General features: G+C 35.3%; 1 protein-coding gene across 9 annotated transcripts in view; it reads left to right on the top strand.

Annotated features, from left to right (window-relative positions):
- The window catches only part of LOC118206113 (putative inorganic phosphate cotransporter), a 161,926-nt gene that overhangs the window by 39,620 nt on the left and 100,480 nt on the right, over nucleotides 1-21,826 (top strand). For 3 of the 9 annotated variants that reach the window (XM_085810715.1, XM_085810714.1, XM_085810713.1), the window contains exon 1: nucleotides 12,155-12,284. The exons of the other annotated variants lie outside the window; for them this stretch is intronic. The gene's annotated coding sequence lies outside the window, so the exon portion shown is untranslated. Of the gene's footprint in view, nucleotides 1-12,154; nucleotides 12,285-21,826 lie in introns of those variants that run through there. 9 annotated transcript variants of the gene reach the window in all.

Below are 21,826 nucleotides of genomic sequence, written 5' to 3'. Positions count from 1 at the left end.
AAAAACAAATCTCTTCACTTTGATGTACGAGACACAGATGGCGTTGGCTGTCATTGAAGTAGGAAGAAAAAAAGAGTTTTCCCCTTTCGACCTCGTGACGTGAACTGATTAAGTGTGTAATAACTTTCGGGGCCAGAAAAATTTCCCGACAATTGTTAAAAAATGTATATATTTTGTAGCATAGAGAGAATATAATTAGATAAATCAACTTCTTAGAGTTTTTATTACAGATTCAACATCACACTACCCAGGTAAGTGAGCAAGTTTTGTCTTTAGTTTTTCTGGATTGCTCGGTATCTGGGATGAGTGAAGGAAGTATTTTTATTTTAATGATATTTAATGATAAGACTATGTTTTAGTAATAACAAAAACTGGCGTCCCGTGACAGGACTCTAAGAAATAAACATTTAAAAAAAATTATTTTAATGGTTATAGATAGTTTTTGATGTATTAAAGTATAATTAAGTTTAAATTCGAAACTATTTTTTGTAAAGCAGTTTGTTTTATTTTGAAAGTTAACTATGGAAGCTTTAAAGGCTCTGAAACGGGCAGGTTTACGCACTTCTTTTGCAAAAACTGCTAATATTTTAAAAACGGAGTTAGTAAAAGAAGATTTTTCTGTAGATTTAGTACGAGATAAACTTACTAAACTACAAAATGTATATTCAGATATAAAATATGTAGATGATAAAATTCTTGATTTGTTAGCTGAAGACGGGAAAACTTTAGAGGATGATGTTACTAAAGAAATCGGAAGTCGCGAGGTGTATTCTGATGATTTCATAACACTAACTCGGCAAATTAATGAAAAATTGCAATTTTCAGATGAAATCAATTTAGAAACAAGACCAAATGATGGTGCTGGTATTTGTTGTAGTAAGATTAAACAGTATAGACTTCCGAAAATCGAACTTAAGAAGTTTGATGGGGAATTGATAAATTGGTTACCGTTTTGGTCGCAGTTTGAGAAAATTCACACTGACCCTGATTTATATGAAAGTGACAAATTTTCCTATTTGATTCAGTGTATGAAGCCCGGATCACGTGCTAAAGAATTCATTGAAAGCTATCCGGTGACTTCGGAAAATTATGATAAAGCTGTTTTAGCTTTGAAGGAACGTTTTGGGAAACCTGAATTATTAGTAGAAGTGTATGTTAGGGAACTAATTAAATTAATCGTTTCTAATGTGAAGGCAGATCAAAAGGATAAATTACCTCTTGATAAACTGTATGATAAAATTGAAGCTCAGTTGAGAGCCTTAGAGTCTTTAGGTCTTAAATCGAGCGAAAACACGTCGTGGTTATTTCCGATGGTGGAATCGTGTCTCACAGAGGATGTTTTAAAGGCGTGGCAAAGGAGTTCGCTCTTTAACCAGCCTGAAGGAACTGATCTTTCTCGCCTTACCAACTTAATGAAATTTTTAAAGTCTGAAGTGGAGGGTGAGGAGAGATTAAAATTGGCGCGTAATGGACTCGATGGTGTTAGTCGTAAAGAAGGATATCATGATAAAGCAAAGAGGGAAACAAAAGGTAAATTTAAATTTAAGAAACAGGGAAATGTTCCCACTGCCACAGGTTTTCTAACAACCAGAGAACATGCATGTATTTTTTGTGGTAAAATGCATGATAGTAAAAATTGTTACGATGCGCGTTCATTATCTCTTAATGAAAGGATTTCTAAAGTTAAGGAGAAAAAATGCTGTTTAAAATGCTTGGTGTTTCAAAATATTCTAAGATCTATAAATCGACATCAATCACTTTTTAAATGTAACTTTTAATATGTACAATATTTACAGATCATAGATCAAACATGGTGGTTCAGTTGACAAATAAATCTATATGCTTTCTTCATAATCGAAAATCGAAATCAAATAGGAACCGAAGTGTTCCTAATCAAATAGTGTGCGAACCATCAGACATCCATCTATCGAGCTGCCGGTGGAGAGTCTATGGAAATTCAGAAGGCACGTCGCGTCGCGTTAACACGCAACGCTAGCGCCATCTATCAATTAATCAAAATAATTTCCACACACTCCCCACCTGAACTCTGTAAAGAGTTCACATTAATCTAACAACAATCAAATTTATACCAATAAGTATTTTAACATATAATTAAAAAACAATTGATAAGTATATTAAATGAATAGAAAATATATTCAAATTATAATCACTATACTAAATTCTAAAAAAGGTATGTTATCATCAAATATAATTTGACACTACTTTAGTAAATCTAAACTATTCTTAATCTAAGCATATGAAATTAAACTAGTAAAATAAACAATTGCATAAAAAACATATTCAATCTTATTCATATTATTAAACAATAAAAAATTTTTTAAAGTTCTAAAGGATATAATAATTGAACTGGTCGTTTTATTATTGTTCCATCAGCAGTTTTTAGTTCACAAGAACGAACTTTGTTGTCAGGACCACCAAAAACGTTTATCACTCTACCACAATTCCACAAAAGTTTGCACTTATTGTTGCCTTCAATTAATACAAGATCATCAACTTTTAGATCATCATAAACGTTAGGATTTTTTAATTGATGAGCTGTCTGAAGATCCATCAAATATTGTTTTTTCCATTTAGTCCACAATTGCCTAACCATTAAATCTTGATAAATCTTTCTTTTAGTCAGAGAGGACTTGGTAGAGCCATCTTTAACAATGGAATTAAAGTTGATAGGTAATGTAGAATCTTTGTTTCCAAAAATCAAAAAATTGACTGGCTTTAGTGGCAACGGTTCCTTGTGGTCATTGTACACATATGTCAAAGGACGAGAATTCAAAACAGCTTCCACTTGTGCTAAAACTGTTGACAATTCTTCAAACGTTAGTAAAGCTTTACCAAGAATTTTTCGTAAGCACTCTTTCACTGATTTTACTAATCTCTCGTAGAAGCCTCCCCACCAAGCCCCTCGTTCTATTATAAACTTCCAACTGATTCTTTCATTCGACAGAAAATCGTAGAATTTCTCATTCGACAATAGTTTAGAGAAATGTTCGAGTTCTTTTTTTCCCTTTTTAAAAGTTTTCGCGTTGTCCGAATAAATTACTCGACAATTGCCTCTCCTAGATGTGAATCTTTTGAATGCCATCAAGAAAGAATCTGTAGAGAGATTCGGTACAAGTTCCAGATGTATGGCTCTAGTGATAGCGCATGTAAATAATGTTACATAGGCTTTTTGACTTCCTTCAATGTTTTTTACGTAAATCGGTCCAGCAAAATCTATGCCAGATACGTAGAATGGTGGTGTCTCATTGATTCTGTCTTTTGGAAGTTGAGAAGTGGTCTGGTCAGCAGACTTCAATGAATATCTTTTACAAATAAGACACTTGTTTATTATTTTCTTGATAAATTGACGTCCTTTTGGAATCCAAAAGCGACTTCGAATTTCAGCTAAGGTCGTTGCTACTCCTCCATGCATCATTTTAACATGTGAACTTTCTACTATCAAATTTGTTAGCCAGGAGTCTCTTGAAAGAATTGCCGGATGTTTTTCATCATGTGACAAACTAGAATGTTCTAATTTTCCACCTGCTCTCAGTATCCCGTTCTGGTCTAAAAATGGGTTAAAAAGATATAAGGATGATTTCTTTTCGACTTTATTCGCTCTCTTCAGAGACTCAACTTCTTCGGGATAAAAACGTTCTTGTTCAGATCGAATCCAATAATTTTCGGCATCTACTATTTCTTCGGTCGTTAATGGACCTGTCAAATGGTTTGTTTTCCTAATTTTACCGATGAATCTTTTTATCCAACCAGTTATTCTCAACAATTTTCTTAAATTACTATATTTTGAGATGTCTATTACCCTTTCTTCAACTGCCGTGCATACAAATTCATAAATATCATTAATATTTTTGCGGTATTCTAATTCTTCTTCAGTGACAGGTTTCTCTTCATTCTATCGAGGCCACAACTCAGACGACATTCTAAGCCATTCTGGTCCTTGAAACCAGATAGGATTGTTTTTCAAATCTGGAAGTTTAGCTCCTCTCGAAGCCAAATCAGCGGGATTACATTTACCGGGGCAATAATGCCAATTTTCTGGGGATGTTAAATTTTGTATTTCCTGAATACGATTTTTAACGAAAAGCTTAAATTTCTTTGCACAGTCTTTTATCCAGAAAAGTGTGATTTTCGAATCAGTCCAGAAAAAACAAGAAAGTTGTAACTTCAACATTTTAGTGATGCTTGTGCCTAATTTGGCTGATAAAAGAGCTCCCATTAGTTCCAATCTAGGTAAGGTGAGTGGTTTTAAAGGCGCTACTCTAGTCTTTGAAGCAACAAAAACCGTAAATATTTGTTCATTGCTAGAAATTATACGCAGATACGCTACTGTACCATACGCCTTTTTACTAGCGTCAGAAAAACAATGCAGTTCAATTCTTTCCACATCACTATTACCGATTGCAGAAAAATATCGTGGAATACCGATTTCGTCCAAATTGGAAACTTCTTTGCACCATGTTTTCCATACAAAACATAAATTTTCTGGTAGTTCATCATCCCAATCTAAAGCAAGTGCCCAAATTTGCTGCAATAAGATTTTGACTCTAAGTACAAACGGTGATAATAGACCTACAGGATCAAAAATTCGTCCTATTGCTTGTAGGACGAAACGTTTAGTATTAACTTGTTTTGAGAGAAATGTTATCAAATTTTTTACATCAAAGTAAATTATGTCACCTTGGTTGTCCCAAGCGACTCCTAACACTTTCAATGGAGGATTTCCAGCTTCCGAAACATGACTAGATTCCTCGGATTCAATACCTTCTTTAATCCATAATTCGCGCAGTTCTTGAGAATTGGTGTGCCATTTATGTAGAATCATACTAGCATCTCTAAAAATGCTGACGCATTCTAAACTGGTATTGAAAGCAAGTTCAACGTTTTGGTGTCCTCCAATGATGTCATCTACATAAATGTGATCATTTAGAAATTCGCAAGTGGCAGGGTAGGTTTTCTCATATTGTTTCAAATGGTGTTTAATGGTTGCAGCCAGTAAAAATGGACTGCTGTTTACACCAAATAACACACGTGTGAACCGATAAGTTATAAAATTTTGTGGATCATCGAATGGGTTTTTAGTAAACAGAAAACGCGTTACATCTCTGTCCTTCTCATCTACTTCTATCTGAAGAAAAGCCTGCTTTATGTCACTTGTAAATGCTACAGGATGAAGCCTGAAGGCCAACAGAAGTTCAAGAATGTCAGGATACAAATTTGGACCAATATGCAAGCAGTCATTTAACGAGATTTCACCAGGTCCATGTGAAGACGCGTCGAATACGATACGTAGTTTACTAGTAGTTCGATCACTACGAACGATTTCTCTGTGAGGCAAATAAAATGTGATTTGAGATTCACTATCAACAGTGTCTGGAACTGGTTCAATGATGTTTTGTTGTAAATAATCTTGTAGAACTGTTTGATACGAATAAAAGAGTTCAGGGTTATTCTGAAATCGCTTTACAAGTTTCTCAAATCGTTTCAGCGCAATCGCTTTATTGTCATGTAACTCATATTTTCTATCGGACTTCCATGGCAGCCTAACCTTGTAACGAGAATTTCTGTATAAAATTTCCGATTCGAAATTTTCCATTATGGTATTGTCTAATGGGTCGGATAATTCATTTTCAGGTTTAATTCCTAAACTTTCAAGCTCCTAAAATTTCTTTATCTGATCAGATATTATATCTTCTTCAACTACGATATTAAAGGCTGTGCAAGTGTGTGTTGTACCTTTAGTGTAACCTAGCAGAGACCAACCGAATAACGTTTCAGCAGCTACTAAATGTTTGTTTAAATGCTTAAGTTTCCCAGTTACTACATCATAATAATGATCAGCTCCTATCAAAAGAGTATTTCTTTGCAATCCCAAGAATCTGCGAGTTGTAAACCTTCTAACTGTTTGCCTAAAATGTGTCTATCCAGATTAGGAGGTGGTAAATCAGAACTTGAAATTTGTTTAGTCACGAGAGCTTCAATTTCGATTTTCAAATTCGGTATTTCCTTGTTCTGTAATTTTATCTTAACTACGTCAAATGTTTTTCTAATGGGTGTTTTATTTCCAAACGTTAATACCGAAAGAGTCTCTGTTCGAATAACAGGAAGCTTCAATTTATCCGCGATTTCTTTTCTTAGGAAGGAACGCATACTACCTGAATCCAGTAGAGCTCTAATTAAAACCGACTGCGTAGTTGTTCGAAGTGTTACGCAACAAGTTTGAAGTGAAATAGTTTTAATTTTGCTGCGTGAGAATGCTGAAAGAACATGCGAATCTTCTATACTTTTATTTTTTTCATTTCGTTCTTTCTCAGCGCGAAAGCATATTGAACGGTTATGTCGACCTTTGCACTTGGAGCAGACGAGATCGCTTCGACACTGCTTTAGACGGTGGTTTAATTTCAGGCAAAGGTAACATCGGGAATGTTTACGTAATAAATTTCTCTTCTCATCAACTGTCAGTGATTCACAGTCTTCAGTAACATGTTTGGATGTATTACAAAACAGACAGCAATTAGTAGTTTTGTTTTCTTTAACCGGCGCCAGCAGCTGCTGAGTGGAATGGACGATACTCCCCTTCCCACCCTTCTCTTTATAAACACAGGAAGTGCTTTCTGATTTATGAGTGAAGAGCAAAAGATGGCTTCTCTCGCGACTTTCCAATTCTAAACGAACAAAGTGCAATAATTCGTCAACATTAAAAAAGGATGACGAATCCGTTTTACGATTGAATTCTAAGGTTATATCAGACGGCAGAGTTTTCATTATGGCTGGAATCAACATATAACTGTATTTATCCGGTGTGACTTCTAATGATTTCAAGCTGCGTATTTGAGTTTCGATAGTGTCACAAAGTTTGCGAAGTTTTAAAGTGTCACTGGATTTGGTTACTGGGGTAAGATTCAGGAGTTTTTGCATGTGTGAGTTTATAATTATATCTTTTCTGCCAAACCTGTTTTTAAGTATTTCGACAACTTCATCGTAATTTGGTTCCGAAATGCAAAAGCCTTCTATCGCGTTTGCGGCGTTGCCGCATAAGTACGATTTTAAATAATTAAAATTTTCGATCTTTGTTAAAGATTCATTATCATGGATTGCTACCTTGAAAGAGTTCCAAAAACTTGTCCACTGGGTGTAATCTCCATAGAATTTAGCGATGGTTAATTTTGGCAGACGCGTACATTTATTGCTTTCGATTTTAGAATTAGTTTCGTTAAGAGAATTTTCATTATCCGAATTTGTTACTTTATTCAATTCTTTCAATTTTTTATTTGCTCTGAATTGCCATAACTGAATTTTCTCTTCGTATTCGATACAAGATAGAATTTCTGTTTCAAACTCTTCTGCCTCTAATTTCAAGTCACGCTCTATCCGAGCATCTAACTCACTCAGAGCTTTTGATTTCGTGATTAATTGATCTAAATTTTCTTCTAATGTACTTGTATCAATTTCTTCTTTATTCAACTCCGATTCGATTTTTTTTAGAATCTTGGACACGGTGGTCCTGATAACTTTGCGTTTCGATTTTAATTTAACAACAGACTCTTCCGCCATAGTTACTCTACAAATCAGAAAGTTTAGTCTTACCTTTTTTGCCGACTTCGCACACTTGCAACGTGCTAAATCCAATTCTTGACGGCCTAATGCACCAGCTGTTTCAAAATATTCTAAGATCTATAAATCGACATCAATCACTTTTTAAATGTAACTTTTAATATGTACAATATTTACAGATCATAGATCAAACATGGTGGTTCAGTTGACAAATAAATCTATATGCTTTCATAATCGAAAATCGAAATCAAATAGGAACCGAAGTGTTCCTAATCAAATAGTGTGCGAACCATCAGACATCCATCTATCGAGCTGCCGGTGGAGAGTCTATGGAAATTCAGAAGGCACGTCGCGTCGCGTTAACACGCAACGCTAGCGCCATCTATCAATTAATCAAAATAATTTCCACACTTGGAACCAAATCATATGGCAAAGTTCTGTAAACAGTTTGTTAGGTGTTTTGCTTGTGGTAAATCACACTCAGTTATTTTGTGTCCGGACATTAATAATGAAACTGAACTTCCTACAGAAAAATCAGAAATAGACAACATACATACGGCTACAGCCAGGCAAACTTGTACCGCTGACGTAGCTTTAATGACTTTACGCGTAAGAGTAGCTGGTGTCAAAAAGCATAAAGATGTTAGAGTACTCCTAGATTGTGGTTCCCAGAAATCATATATTTTGAAGTCATTAGCCACTGAATTGGGGTTACCAATTATTTCCAAAGAAAATGTTGCTCTTACTTTATTTGGAGGTGCCAGAACAGAGGCAAAGATGCATAACAAATATTTGGTAAAATTATGTTCAGCCAGTCCGCGTAAGTATTCAGATCTAGAATTTGAATTTTTAGATCAAGACATAATATGTGGGGATATACCTCGGGTACCCAAGGGTCCAATATTAAAAGAATTAAAACGAAACAACATTTGGTTGTCGGATCTGGGAGCAGATTGTCCAAAAATAGAAATGCTCATCGGTAGTGATATTTATGGAAAAATTCTCACGGGATCAGTAAAACAATTAAAAGGAGGACTAACAGCAGTTTGTACGAAACTTGGTTGGACAGTTTGTGGTGTATCGGAGGAATTTGTTAATCACAAAGATAAAGATGCTTCCATTTTGTGTGCAAGTTTAGTGGGTCAGAACTTTAAAATCTCCGATCTTTGGAGCTTAGAAACGATCGGAATATTAGATGCTCATCAGAATTCAACTAACGCTGCTGAGGAAGAAATTGCCCACGAACAATTTTTAAACTCTCTTTCCAGAAACGAAGATGGTTGTTATTGTGTCGGATTACCTTGGTTAGTATATAACGCAGAATTGCCATCAAATCGTCATGTAGCAGAAAAAAGATTGTTCAGTGTCACCCGAAAACTCAAGTCTTTACATAAATATGAAGAATATGATAGAATTTTTAATGAATGGATGGAGGAGGGTGTAATTGAAATAGTACCAGACAATGAACTGAATTATAAAGGGCACTACTTACCGCATCACCCAGTATTTAAACCAGACAGTGTCTCAACTAAGATAAGACCTGTTTTTGACGCATCATGTTAAGTTAATAGATCGCCCTCCCTTAATGATTACTTAGTAAAAGGACCAAATTTAATAGAAGAAATCCCTTCAATTTTGTTAAGATTTAGAGAAAAATGCATTGGCGTAACCTCTGATATCCGGCGTGCATTTTTACAGATTGAATTACGGAAAGAAGATAGGGACTTTTTAAGATTTTTATGGTGGGAGAAAGATAATGTACTGAAGGTTTTCCGCCATACGAGGGTAGTTTTTGGAGTAAAGTCTAGCCCTTTTCTATTAGGAGCGAATATTTCAGTTCATTTGGCACAAGTACCAAAGGAACAAAGTTCTATTGCTCAGAAATTAAATAAATCCTTTTATATTGATAATTGTGTGACTTCTGTTGATAACGAAAAGGAGCTTGTGAATTTTGTGAAATCTTCTACTGAAATATTAGCTGAAGCAAAAATGGACTTACGTATGTGGACCTATAGCCCAGTAGAAAAAGATGTGGAACTAACCCAAAGTACTTTGTGCACTGAGTCCACAATGGAGAATTCTGTACCAGTTTTAGGAATTATGTGGGACAGAATAGAAGATAACCTTTATATTGAAATTAAGACTGTATTGGTTTCGGATAATTTGTCTAAAAGAGAGGTTTTGTCAGTAACGCAGACTATGTTTGATCCTTTGGGTTTCTTGACACCTGTTTTATTGCCTGCAAAGTTACTGCTACAGGAAGTTTGGGCGATGAAAGCAGACTGGGATACTCCATTACCAGATAGTATCAAAAGTAAATTTTCGAGGTGGTATAATAAATTACAAATTTTGAATAAGTTGAGAATACCGCGACGTATAGGTTTTGGAGATAGAAGTTCCTGGACACTTCATGTATTTTGTGATGCTAGCCAGCATGCTTATGCAACGGTAATATTTTTGAGATGCGAAACTAAAGAAGAAACATTAGTCAGTTTTGTAATGGCTAAGTCAAGAGTCGCACCCTTAAAAGAACTTACTATTCCCCGTCTAGAACTTATGGCCTGTCTTTTGGGCGTGCGTCTTTCCAAATATGTGACAGAAGCTCTTACATTGGATGACATCCCGAAATATTTTTGGACCGATTCCACCACGGCCATATCTTGGATTCAAAGAAATGATGCGTGGGGGACTTTTGTGGGCAATCGCGTGAAGGAAATTTGCGCTTTCACTAAAGCAAATCAGTGGTCATATGTACAGGGTCATTCTAACCCAGCTGATTTACCTTCTCGTGGTTGTTCCCCTCTTCAGTTTTTCGAATTAAATTGGTCGAGAGGGCCTGTTTGGCTCAAAGACCATAGAGATAGCTGGCCAAAATTAGAGGTTAAGCCAAATGAAACTTTAGTTTTTTCAGAGCGCAGGAAAGGCATAAATTTAAATGTAAATCTTAGTATAACTACAAAAGCGGATAAAGTTAAGTGGTGTGAGAAGTTCTCTAAATTTTCAAAAATGTTAAGAGTTTTAGGTTGGATAAAGAGATTTATCAAAAATTGTCAAAAGAAAATTGTAAATAAAGAGCCTTTTCTGTCTGCTTCCGAGATAAAGGAATCTAAAATTATACTTCTTTCACTTGTTCAGGGGGAGAGTTTTCCAGAGACTGGAGACTCCATCAATGGTCTTTTGACCGTACGAGATCAGAGTGGCTTAAGAAGAGTAAAAACAAAAATCACCGAACGAGATGATTCTTATGCATTCCGGTACCCGATTTTATTACCTTCTAAGCATTATATTGTTAACTGTTTAATTTGAGATTACCATTTAAAGCATTCTCATGCCGGCGTACAAGAATTAACTGTTATAATTAGAGAAGAATTCTGGATCATTGGTGCAAGACGCCGAATTAGATCGGTGGTGAAACAGTGCGTCCGTTGTAAACGATTTTCAGCAAAACCTCCAATTACTGCACCCATTCAATTACCATTAGACAGAGTTCGAGATGCTTTTGCATTTGAAGTTACCGGCATAGATTTATGTGGCCCTCTGATTCTCAAAAATAAAAACAAAACCTGGGTAGTACTGTTTACGTGTGCTGTATATAGATGTGTACATTTGGAACTAGTGACATCCGTAAGTACCGAATGCTTCATTCAAGCGTTTCGTCGGTTCATAGCCAGAAGAGGTCGGCCATCTACAGTTTATTCAGACAACGGCACAAATTTCGTCGGTACATCTGCATTGCTGAAAAAGGTTGACTGGGTAAAGGTAATTGCTCAGGAAACTTTGCATCCCATCACTTGGAAGTTCATTCCGCCCACTGCTGCTTGGTGGGGCGGATGGTGGGAGCGACTAATCCGCACAGCCAAGAATTTGATTGTGAGAGTCTTAGGACAAGCTGCAGTCAATTACGAAGAGTTACTCACCGTCATCTGTGATGTGGAAGCCGTAATAAACTGTCGACCACTTACTTATGTGTCAAATGACTCTGAGGATCTTCTACCATTAACGCCTTCCATGTTCTTACAGGACATTAAGGTTTCAGGTACAGCAGATTTGGATGCTTTAGATCGAAATAAACTCTTGGCTCGTCAGCGTTTCTGCCACGAACTTCGAGAACAATTTCGTAGCCGTTTCCGCAAGGAGTACCTTGGACAGTTAGTACAAAAGCATGGACAGACGGACTGTGAATTAAAAGTTGGAGACATCGTGCTAATAGGTTGTGAGAACCTTAAAAGAGTGAACTGGCCAATTGCTCGTGTCCAAGAACTTTGTACAAGCAGAGATGGACGTGTAAGAGTTGTAAAAGTGAAAACTAGAAATGGCATACTGATTCGTCCTGTACGTAAACTGTACCCTCTAGAAGTGTGTTCCTGTACTAAGGATACCATTATTTGATTTTTGATTTTCCTTCTGAAAATCAAAAAGGTGGGAGTGTTGTGAAACTGATTAGCTGTATCTAACAAATATTAAAAACAAATCTCTTCATTTTGATGTACGAGACACAGATGGCGTTGGCTGTCATTGAAGTAGGAAGAAAAAAAGGGTTTCTCCTTTCGACTTCGTGACGTGAACTGATTAAGTGTGTAATAACTTTCGGGGCCAGAAAAATTTCCCGACAATTGTTAAAAAATGTATATATTTTGTAGCATAGAGAGAATATAATTAGATAAATCAACTTCTTAGAGTTTTTATTACAGATTCAACATCACACTACCCAGGTAAGTGAGCAAGTTTTGTCTTTAGTTTTTCTGGATTGCTCGGTATCTGGGATGAGTGAAGGAAGTATTTTTATTTTAATGATATTTAATGATAAGACTATGTTTTAGTAATAACACTGTAAGTAACCGTAGAAACTAAGACAATCCAGTTTAGCAATTTTTTGAGCTTCCAAATGTAAGCAAACATATAGTCCACTGCCGTTGCATTCCTCAGAAAACCATTCTAACTCCCCTACTCCCCGATGAAAATTATAGAATCGCCTCTCTCATAGGCTGCCGTTTTGGGATGTAGACGCTAGTGTACTCTTACAGATTCTTTGCCGTAGTAGTCAAAAGTGGGGTACGCCGTTTTGCCTGGTGAAACTAGTCGATATTTCCGTGACGTCATAAATTCGAAAAGTAGGGTAGGTTTGGAAATACGCTTCCGGGACTAGGAAAGGTCTTTGAGAGATTAATCTATAGCAGATTGAAAAACTATATTGAATTAGTGCCTCCGGAACAATTTGGTTTCCGGAGAAAGCTTTCAACAACGAAGCAGCTGGTTCGGCTCGTCGAGTTTTGTGGGGATGCGCTTCACAAGAAACAAAATGTCGCCTTACTCATGCTAGACGTGGCGAAGGCATTCGACCGCGTCTGGCATGAGGGGCTTATTTATAAACTTATAAATCTCCCTATGGATAGAGAGCTGATTCAGCTAATTATGTCTTTCATCACTAATAGGAAATTCACTGTGGCTATTGGAAAGGACATCTCCAGTTTACGCACCATGAATGCATGCGTCCCACAGGGGCCATTTTAGGGCCCGTCCTGTATTTATTTTATGTTCATGACTTCCGTAGGGCTCACATTGGCAGAAATTACTTTCTTGGGTGCTATGCGGACGATACGGCATTAGCCGTAAAGTCCGCAAACGCACACCATGCAATCAAGAAATTACAGGAGCTTCTACCAGTGGTAGAAAAGTGGTGTAAGACTTGGAGAATTGCTATTAATGCCAGCAAGTCGCAATTATTATTGATAAAGAGGGAAAATACACAGTTGACTATTAACAGTAAGCTCTTCTTATTCTCTGAAGAGATTCCTAGAGTTAGTAAGGCGAAATATTTAGGAGTAATGCTAAATGAAAGATTAAAATGGAGAGATCATATAACAGAGGTCAGAAGAAAAATTTTCACTGTTGTAAATAGTCTCATCCCTATATTGGGTAATTATTCTAGCTTAGACCTCAGGAAAAAGAGGCTAGTTTATATCACGGCAATTAGGCCATTGATGACTTATGCGTCGCCGGGCTGGTGCACGGCTACCAAGGAGGATATAAAAAGACTTCAAATCATGCAAAACAAAGTCTTAAGGCTTATCACCCATGCTCACTTTTTTGTGAACAATGCTACACTGCACTGTGACTTAAAACTGGACACTCTAGAAGAGCACCTGAATAAGATCAACAGGAAATTCTTCACGAAAGCTCTGAACTGTGACCATATGAGAAATTTTGATATCTTTACCTACGAAATATTGAATGAGGACGCCAAACTGAGCCCACTTGCGGCCCACCTTATCAGGGATCCGAACTTTCCCACCTAGTGCCCACCTGTAAATGATGTACCCAATGTGTTTATTAGCATTCTTAATTTTGTATTTTACTCATTTATTGTACTGTGTATTTCTTAAATTCTCTAGTTTTATTCACATTCTACACTCATTTTATGACTCCCACTTAGTCACGCCTTTACCGGGCCGATTACGTGCTTGTGAGCTCTTGCGTTGCTGGTCTTTCTATTCTTTATCCGTCTTTCTCCTCCTTACTGCGGACATTATGTGAAGATAGTTCTATGTTATTGTGCCCATCCGGCATAAATTTGATTGAGCCAGATAAACTACTGATCTCAGTGGTATTCTGGCTATAAGTTATCAGTCAGTCAGTCAGTTCAACCTGTTAAGCGCGATTTGTTTCGAATTTCCTAAACACATTGGATCTTCCTTAAATGCTATCTTGACTACATATTTTGCGGTTTCAATCCTAGAATGGTTTTTGAGAAAATGCTGTTCACAAATTTCTGCTTCTTTACTCTTAGAAATCTCAGACTCTCTTTCTACGTTTTCGATTTCCCAAAACTCTCTTACTGCTCTTTCTAACTCCAAATTATCTGTAATAAGCCCACAATGTAATTTACTTTCTCCTTTAACAGGAAGAGTCCCACTTACAACATAGCCGAAAACACTATTTTGTATCTTAAATTTGAATTGTGAAGGGAAATTTGACCTGGTTTTAAAAGCTCATAGAAATGTTCTGCACCTATCAGAAATTCAATTGGGCCTGGCTGAAACATGATGTTGTTTTTATCAAAATTTATCAAATGTTTCATCTAAAGATGAAACATTAATTTCAAGAGGCCTAGAGGGCGTATATTCTGTTATTTTAGGAACCAGCAAAAATTTAAACCTAATTCAAAACTCTTGTCTCTAGTTAAAATAGTTGCACTAACTCTAGATTTTATATTCAAAGACAAACTATTTATTCCTGAAACAGAAATGTTAGTCTTTTGTCCCTTTAATTGAAGCAAATCTGATAACTATTTGCTCATAAAATTTGAATTGGCATCGACATCTAACAAACCTTTAAAAAAGTCACTCGATGCATTTTTATTTAAACAAACAAAAGTGCTGAGTAAGACAGCTTTTAATTCATTCGCAAGATTGCACGTTGTTGAGAATAAATTTTGATCAGTACTCGTTTTAGCTTGCAGAGGTTCAAATGATGGAGCCGAAGCGTCCGAATTCCAAAGAGTATTTTTATTTTCATGACTCATCACCTGCGCAACTATGTCTTTGTTTATTTTTTGTTCACGAGGGAAATGAAGAGTCAAGTGATGTTTCATTTTACAAATGCCGCAAGAGAATTTATTAATGAAATCAATCACCTTATGATTTCGTAAACAATTGAAACATAGATGTTTCGATTTCATTAGCCCAACTCTATCCGCTAACTGTCATGTTTTTATAAACAGGGCATTTGTACAAAGGATGAATTTCATGGCATGATAAAATACATTTCGAATTTTTTACCTCAGTTAGAAAAACCTTTGACATATTTTTAGGTTTTTATTACTCAACCTAGAATTATCCACTACAGGTTTTTCCTTTGATATATAATATAAATCTTTGACATGTTTTTAGGATAACTGTTTTTATTACTCATCCTAGAATTATCCACTACAGGTGTTCCCTTTGATGTATAATATAAATGTATCTCCTTCGCCAATTCTACAGGTTTAAACCAAGAATTTCCTTTACATTTATAAAACACATAACCTCTTTATCGAGTGTTTGACATTTTTTATCAGAAACCATTAATTGTTTTAATGTTTCAAAGTCATTTACCTTTCAGTGTCGAATAATAATCTCAACTCGTACTTAATCTAGACGCGAACCGCACATAAGTTTCATTCGTCATTCGTTGCGTCTTCCTAAAATTTTCTAAACAAATTTGGGGCGTTGGTTCGAATTCTCTTAGCACTATTTCTTTAATCTTCAAATAATCTCCTAATTCATCGTCTTTTATGTATTATACATTTGTGGCTTTTTCTCCCAACAAATTTAGAAAAGTTTCAGATTTATTCAGAAATGAACGCCCTTTCTAAAGATGAAATAACCCCAACCTTCCGGTCTAATTGGAATTTTAGTTGTTAATGTGAGTATACTTTTAATAAGAGAGTCAAGAGATTCTGCATTTTCCTTTTTCTCATATTCTATGAGGTTTTCACTCTTTGATTCTACTCGCAACTTCGCGAGTTCTAGTTTCGATTTCGCTCGTTCTGTCTCAAGTTCGAGAAATCGGCTCTCGTCGCTTTTCCTTTCGTCGACAATATTATTAGCTATATCTTCAACTAATACAGGATCCTTCTTATAGTTTTCACTGTTTCTAAATATATCAGTTAAATCTGATATAGTTTTCGCTTCTGAAGTGTCTAAATTCAGCTCTACAGCAATACGCTAATAATCTTCCTTTTTCGCACTTTTAAACATTTTGAAACTACGTTTACAACTACAATTATTACAACTAAGGCCGCGTACCTTCTGTTTAAGAGTAATCCACAAGTTTTCTTCCACAACGCTTGTCTTTCGAATTTGACACATTCTACACAATTTGGTACACACGTTTTCACTACCGGTATAACTCCGGCTGGGTAAGGACCAACAATGGATCCGCAATAGCACAATTATACAATTAAATAACTCGCTTTACACAAGAACTCAAAAAATGGACTGTGTACTAAAATTTATTAATTATTCAAAAAGCCGTATAGTTCACATCTTTCGGCGGCGTCTCAGAACACACCCAAACTCAATACAAGTGGCCGCAAGGTGGCGCTATAAACAAACATCAGCGACATCGTTTTAGAACACAAATATTACATATTTTTCACAGATGGCGCCTCTGGCGTCAACTGTTAGTAAAATCAACAAGGTGTGCGCACTGTGTTCAATCTCATCGTAACATCACACCTTTCGCTCATATTACGGGAATATAATCTATAATAGGGGTAAGCGCTTGAAACGAATTTGCCTTTTTTTGACCTATCTTATATGCTAGCTAGTTGTTTACATTAAAATGCTGGAGAAAGATATTAAATAAATCATAATTTCATATATATAAATAAATATCTCACATGCATTCATATCTTGAGTACACGCAACTATTGAAACATGGATTCAAAACTAAAGGAATGAAGAATAAATATTAAATAAATAAAAGCTGATATGAAAACTAAATTTCCATTATGCTTTTCCATATTCCTCCGGCATATTTTATGCTTAAGTATATGATATCTAAGATAGTATATAAATATATAAAAATGAATTTTGATGATTTAAAACGAAGCGCAAATTAAGCTCAAAACAAAACCCAAATTATACGTTGCACGTTCCATTAATTCAGTGGCAATATTTAATAAATTCAAAACGTACTCAAAGCTAGTAATTAAAATATCATATTGAGTTCTGAAATAGTGAACTGGCGCGCAAAAAATATGCAAATGCTATTGTGAAAAACAAAATATTTTTTTGCATCTGCAGATGTTTTATCTCCAAATTCGTTATTCCAGAACGGAATATATTTTTTTAGTTTAGTTTATATATATATATATATATATGTAGTATCCGTAAGTGCGACACAACCACCAGAGGGCTTCACCGATGCGCCAACAGCGAGGTGAAAGAGGAGTATGACAGAGACTCTTCTGCTATCCCACGCGAAGGTGGTGAGATGTCTGTCTACACGTGAAGGTGTAGAATAAGGAACTGTAGTTTTCCACACGAAGGTGGTAAATTGACTGTATAATACATCAGCAAGTGCGAGTAGGCACTAATCGGTTATGTGGTAAGACTGGTAAAACTATACAGAATCCTGTTTGTATCAAACGGCACTTCTATTTAATCTAATTTGTACCTATTTAATCTAATTTTCTGATTATCTTTATTAAATGTTCTGTGGTGTGGAAAACAACGTTGGAATTGTTATTTAGCATCTTAAACTCTCCCACTACATATATATATATATATAAAGCATTATATATATATATATTTATATTATATATATTTTATATAAAGCATTATACATGCATTTATATATATATATGTATACAAATATTCTGAGATGACTGTTTAAAAATAAAAATGTGTTTAAAAACTGTTTAAAAATAAAAATAACACATAATACAACCAAATATATTTTCTTTGCGAACGTAACCAGATATTTGTGCTGAAATGGATAGGTAATTTGAATAAGTTTTGTTTAGTTAAAAAGTACAATTTTCAACAGATATATGCTGGATATACTATATTTGCTGCAGCTAAACGTTTACTGAAGAAACATATTTAAGCATTTTTTACAATGCTTATGCTGAAATAGCGCACCTAAGATAATAAAATAAAAACTAGCTCGCTTTTCAGTCAGTTAAAACAATTATTTTGTAATATTAAGAAATTACTTTTCTCAATTTATTTTTTATTTTCCACGTTATATCGTAATTTTCGTCAACTGAATTTAGTATTCTTTTTTTATTTTTCGAATATTTTTAACTAAATTTTCATTTAAATACTTTAAACGTATGAAAGTTCGAATTCCAGCAAATATTGTAAGTAATTTTTCATCAGTGTCGGTAAACTGCTTCTTAAGAATTTTGACAAATTGCTTTATAATATTGTTGCGCTTTTCTTTTCTGACACCAGTTGTTACGTAATATTCTTCCTTCACGTTCGTACGGGATTCGTAGATTTGGAGTGAATAACGATGACGCTTGATGAAGTATCGAAAAACAGACTTTATTGGTCGGTATTAATCAGAATAGCTCCAAATTCACTTTTTACAGCCGTCGAAGATGTTCTATAAACACGCTGGAACAATCAGCGACACAGCCTTCACACTGTCAGGCAATAACGGTGGAGACAGCTTCACTGCAAAGCACCAGAGTACAGCTCCCTACTCTGCTTGGTCCACGTACTCTCGATACTCTCCACGTTACAACTCGCGATGCACTCTACACAGAGCAAAGCTCTCGAATCTTCGGTTCAGTCCTTCCCGGAGCTTAACACACTCTGTCGACGATGCACTAACCGGGACACACTAAGGGACTCTTCGATGCCCTCGAAGACCCATTCGTCACTCGCTGCCCGGCTGTTAACTCGATCGACTCCGCACGGACTGACTCGCTAGACGAGACACCAACTATCTCGCACTCTAGATGAGGCACATACACATTAACTGACTGCGAACCAGCAGGGTTTATATAGCTTTTGGCTTGTGTTCGAGAACATTCTGGGCTAAACCGGTAAGAATTCGTTCCAGAAGGTTCTCCATCCGTCCATGGAATATCGCCAATTTTGTCGCCAAATGTCGTCAAATGGGCGATTTCTTTCCAAATGTGGCAACTCTGCTGTCCCTTGCCATTTTATGGAAACTCTAAAACTGCTTTGCGGGGAAGCTATCTCACTGCGCCTGTACATTTCGTAACAATATTTTCTCCTTTTCTTGAAGTGAAATCTTTGGAGGTAAAAATTGTTCTTCCATTATATAAATCCGCATATTCCACTTTTCAGGTGGTTGAATTAGTCCTTGTGATGGTCCTTCAGATGGTTAAATTAGGCAAACACGGGTCAATAATTTTGTAATGTTTCGTATAATATAGGAACTGGAACTGTAACTGAGTAAGATTATGTAAAAGCGCCATCTAGATGATGGCGCGGAGAGACAGCTGAACGAGAGCAAGAACAGACGTGTCCAAATGTTTTGACGATTATTCCTTTTACTTTTCTTTTTTTCATTTTTATATAAATAAATAAACTATTCTACGTGAACTAATCTCTACCATTCTCTATATTAATTTTGGTGTCAGAAGTGGTTCAGTGATAGAATACTTGAAGATTGATAGTGAGTTAGTTCTACGTAGGATTACATATAAATAATATAAAAAATATATATGTAAAATAAAACAAATCGACGTTGCATTGAAGAATTGTAAGGCACATAAAATTAGAACTTTACATAGCTTTATTTTCAATACACACGGAGAGATAGCTGAAATCGAAACAGAATCAAAAACTTTTCTGGTTTTGACTTTGCTTTAGATAGTGACGAATTTCAAAAGAAATTAAAATATACAGAAGAAAGCTTTTCATTTAATGAACTAGTCACAATTTCTAATATTTCATTTGACGGCACTAAATCAGAAACAGCGAAAAGAATTTTATCTTTATTATGTGATATTGAGGCACTAGCTGAAAATGTAAATGAAACCGAAACGTCTGACATAGTGTGACTATGCTTGTAAAAATGTAACTGCTGGAAATTCTATAACTCAGAGTGTTAATATTAATTATTCTGATATCGAAAGTACTGTTACGAAGTTTAATGCAGAATCGCATGAAAATGTTGTTCGATGGGTAGAACATTTTGAGAATACTGCTACACTATCTAATTTGTTGAATTTAGAAAAAAATTATCTTCGCCCACCGATCGCTTGGCAGGAATGCAGCATCATTTGTTCGAATAGAACCGAAACTCAATTCGCGGCCAAAATTAAGGAAAACCTTAATTGAAGAATTCTCTTTTGAAATAAATTCTGCTAATTTACTTGAGCTATTAAGTCAAAGGAAAATGAAAAATACTGAATCAGCTCAAGAATATTTCTTTAAAATGAAAGAATTATGTAATTTTGGGAAATAGATGTCGCTGCTTTAATACATCATATTATAAAAGGAATAAATGATAGGCACGAAAACAAAATCGTACTGTACGGATGTAGAAATTTAATTGAACTTAATTAAAGAGAAACCCAAAGTGTACGAAATAATTAAGGGCGATTTTGTAAAAAGTAAAGGAGCTTTCGATAGAACGAAAACGAAACACGATTATAATGATAAAACTAACTCAAAAAACGAAAATGTGGTTGAAGTAAAAAAGTAAAATAAGAATGATGGTAAATTTGATATAAAATATACTGAAAGTCGTAAAAACAAAACTTGTTTTAACTATGGTTTGAAAAATCATATTTCTAAAAACTGTATTCATAAAGATAAGGGAATTAAATGTTTTATATGTAAAGCTTCTGGTCATAAAGCTTCGGAATGTCCTAAAACAAATTCGAAAACAGAAGTAGTCGCTTTGAATTTTAATGGTCAATCAAAATTGAACAAAATGATAATAATTGGTAATTTTACGGTAAAATCATTAATAGACACTGGATGTCATACGACATTGCTTAGAAAATCTGTTTTTGATAAATTAAATGTTGAAGAATTACGTCCTTCGAATTCCACTTTGATGGGGTTTGAAAAACCACTTTGATGGGGTTCGAGTAGAACCATTAGGCTGTTTTAAAGAAAAGGTACTATTCCGTTTTGAGGACCGTAAAAATTTGCAGCGAAAGTGTATGCGCAAAAGCGCAAAATCTAGCAAACGTGCCCATTTAAAACAGCGCGCCAAATCTAGCGTACTCACTGATTTCAGATTGCGTAAGTTTATATAGTTCTATATTTCTTAAGATGCCATTGAAATACTAGTTTAATTTTTAAATCCTTTTTTGATTTTAAATTCTTTTTTTTTTTGTATTCTATGGATTTAACAATTTGGGAATTGCCCATGACGAAAAATCTGCAATAGAATTTTGGATAAAGTGAAGAATCATCCACTGCTTGACGAGTTTTTAAGAAATGCACATACTCGGTATCCATGTACACATCGCCCTATTTTCACTTCAAAAAAAATAATACCAGAATTGCACAAAAATGGCACTGCGCGCACCCTTGACTTTATCTATGTACACATGGACGTATTTTCACTTGAAAAGTAAAAGAAAATTGACAAAAATCCAATTGTTTTTACCCTTGTAAAAAGCGGCAAACAAATAAGTGGGAGATTCTGCAATTTACCGAGAATTTTTCAAAGAAAAGGCATCATTCATTATAGAAAATTATGTTTGAACAACCAACGAGATGAAACTATGCTTTAGCGATAACTCGGTAGCGAAATAGCGACGCAGGCA

The sequence above is a fragment of the Stegodyphus dumicola genome, chromosome 2 (genome assembly GCF_044657685.1).
Source record: "Stegodyphus dumicola isolate Sdum_Otavi_A_Nest chromosome 2, ASM4465768v1".
Classification (NCBI taxonomy): domain Eukaryota; kingdom Metazoa; phylum Arthropoda; class Arachnida; order Araneae; family Eresidae; genus Stegodyphus; species Stegodyphus dumicola.
Note: the sequence above shows the minus strand (reverse complement) of the source record. Positions and strands in the feature narration are given on the sequence as shown.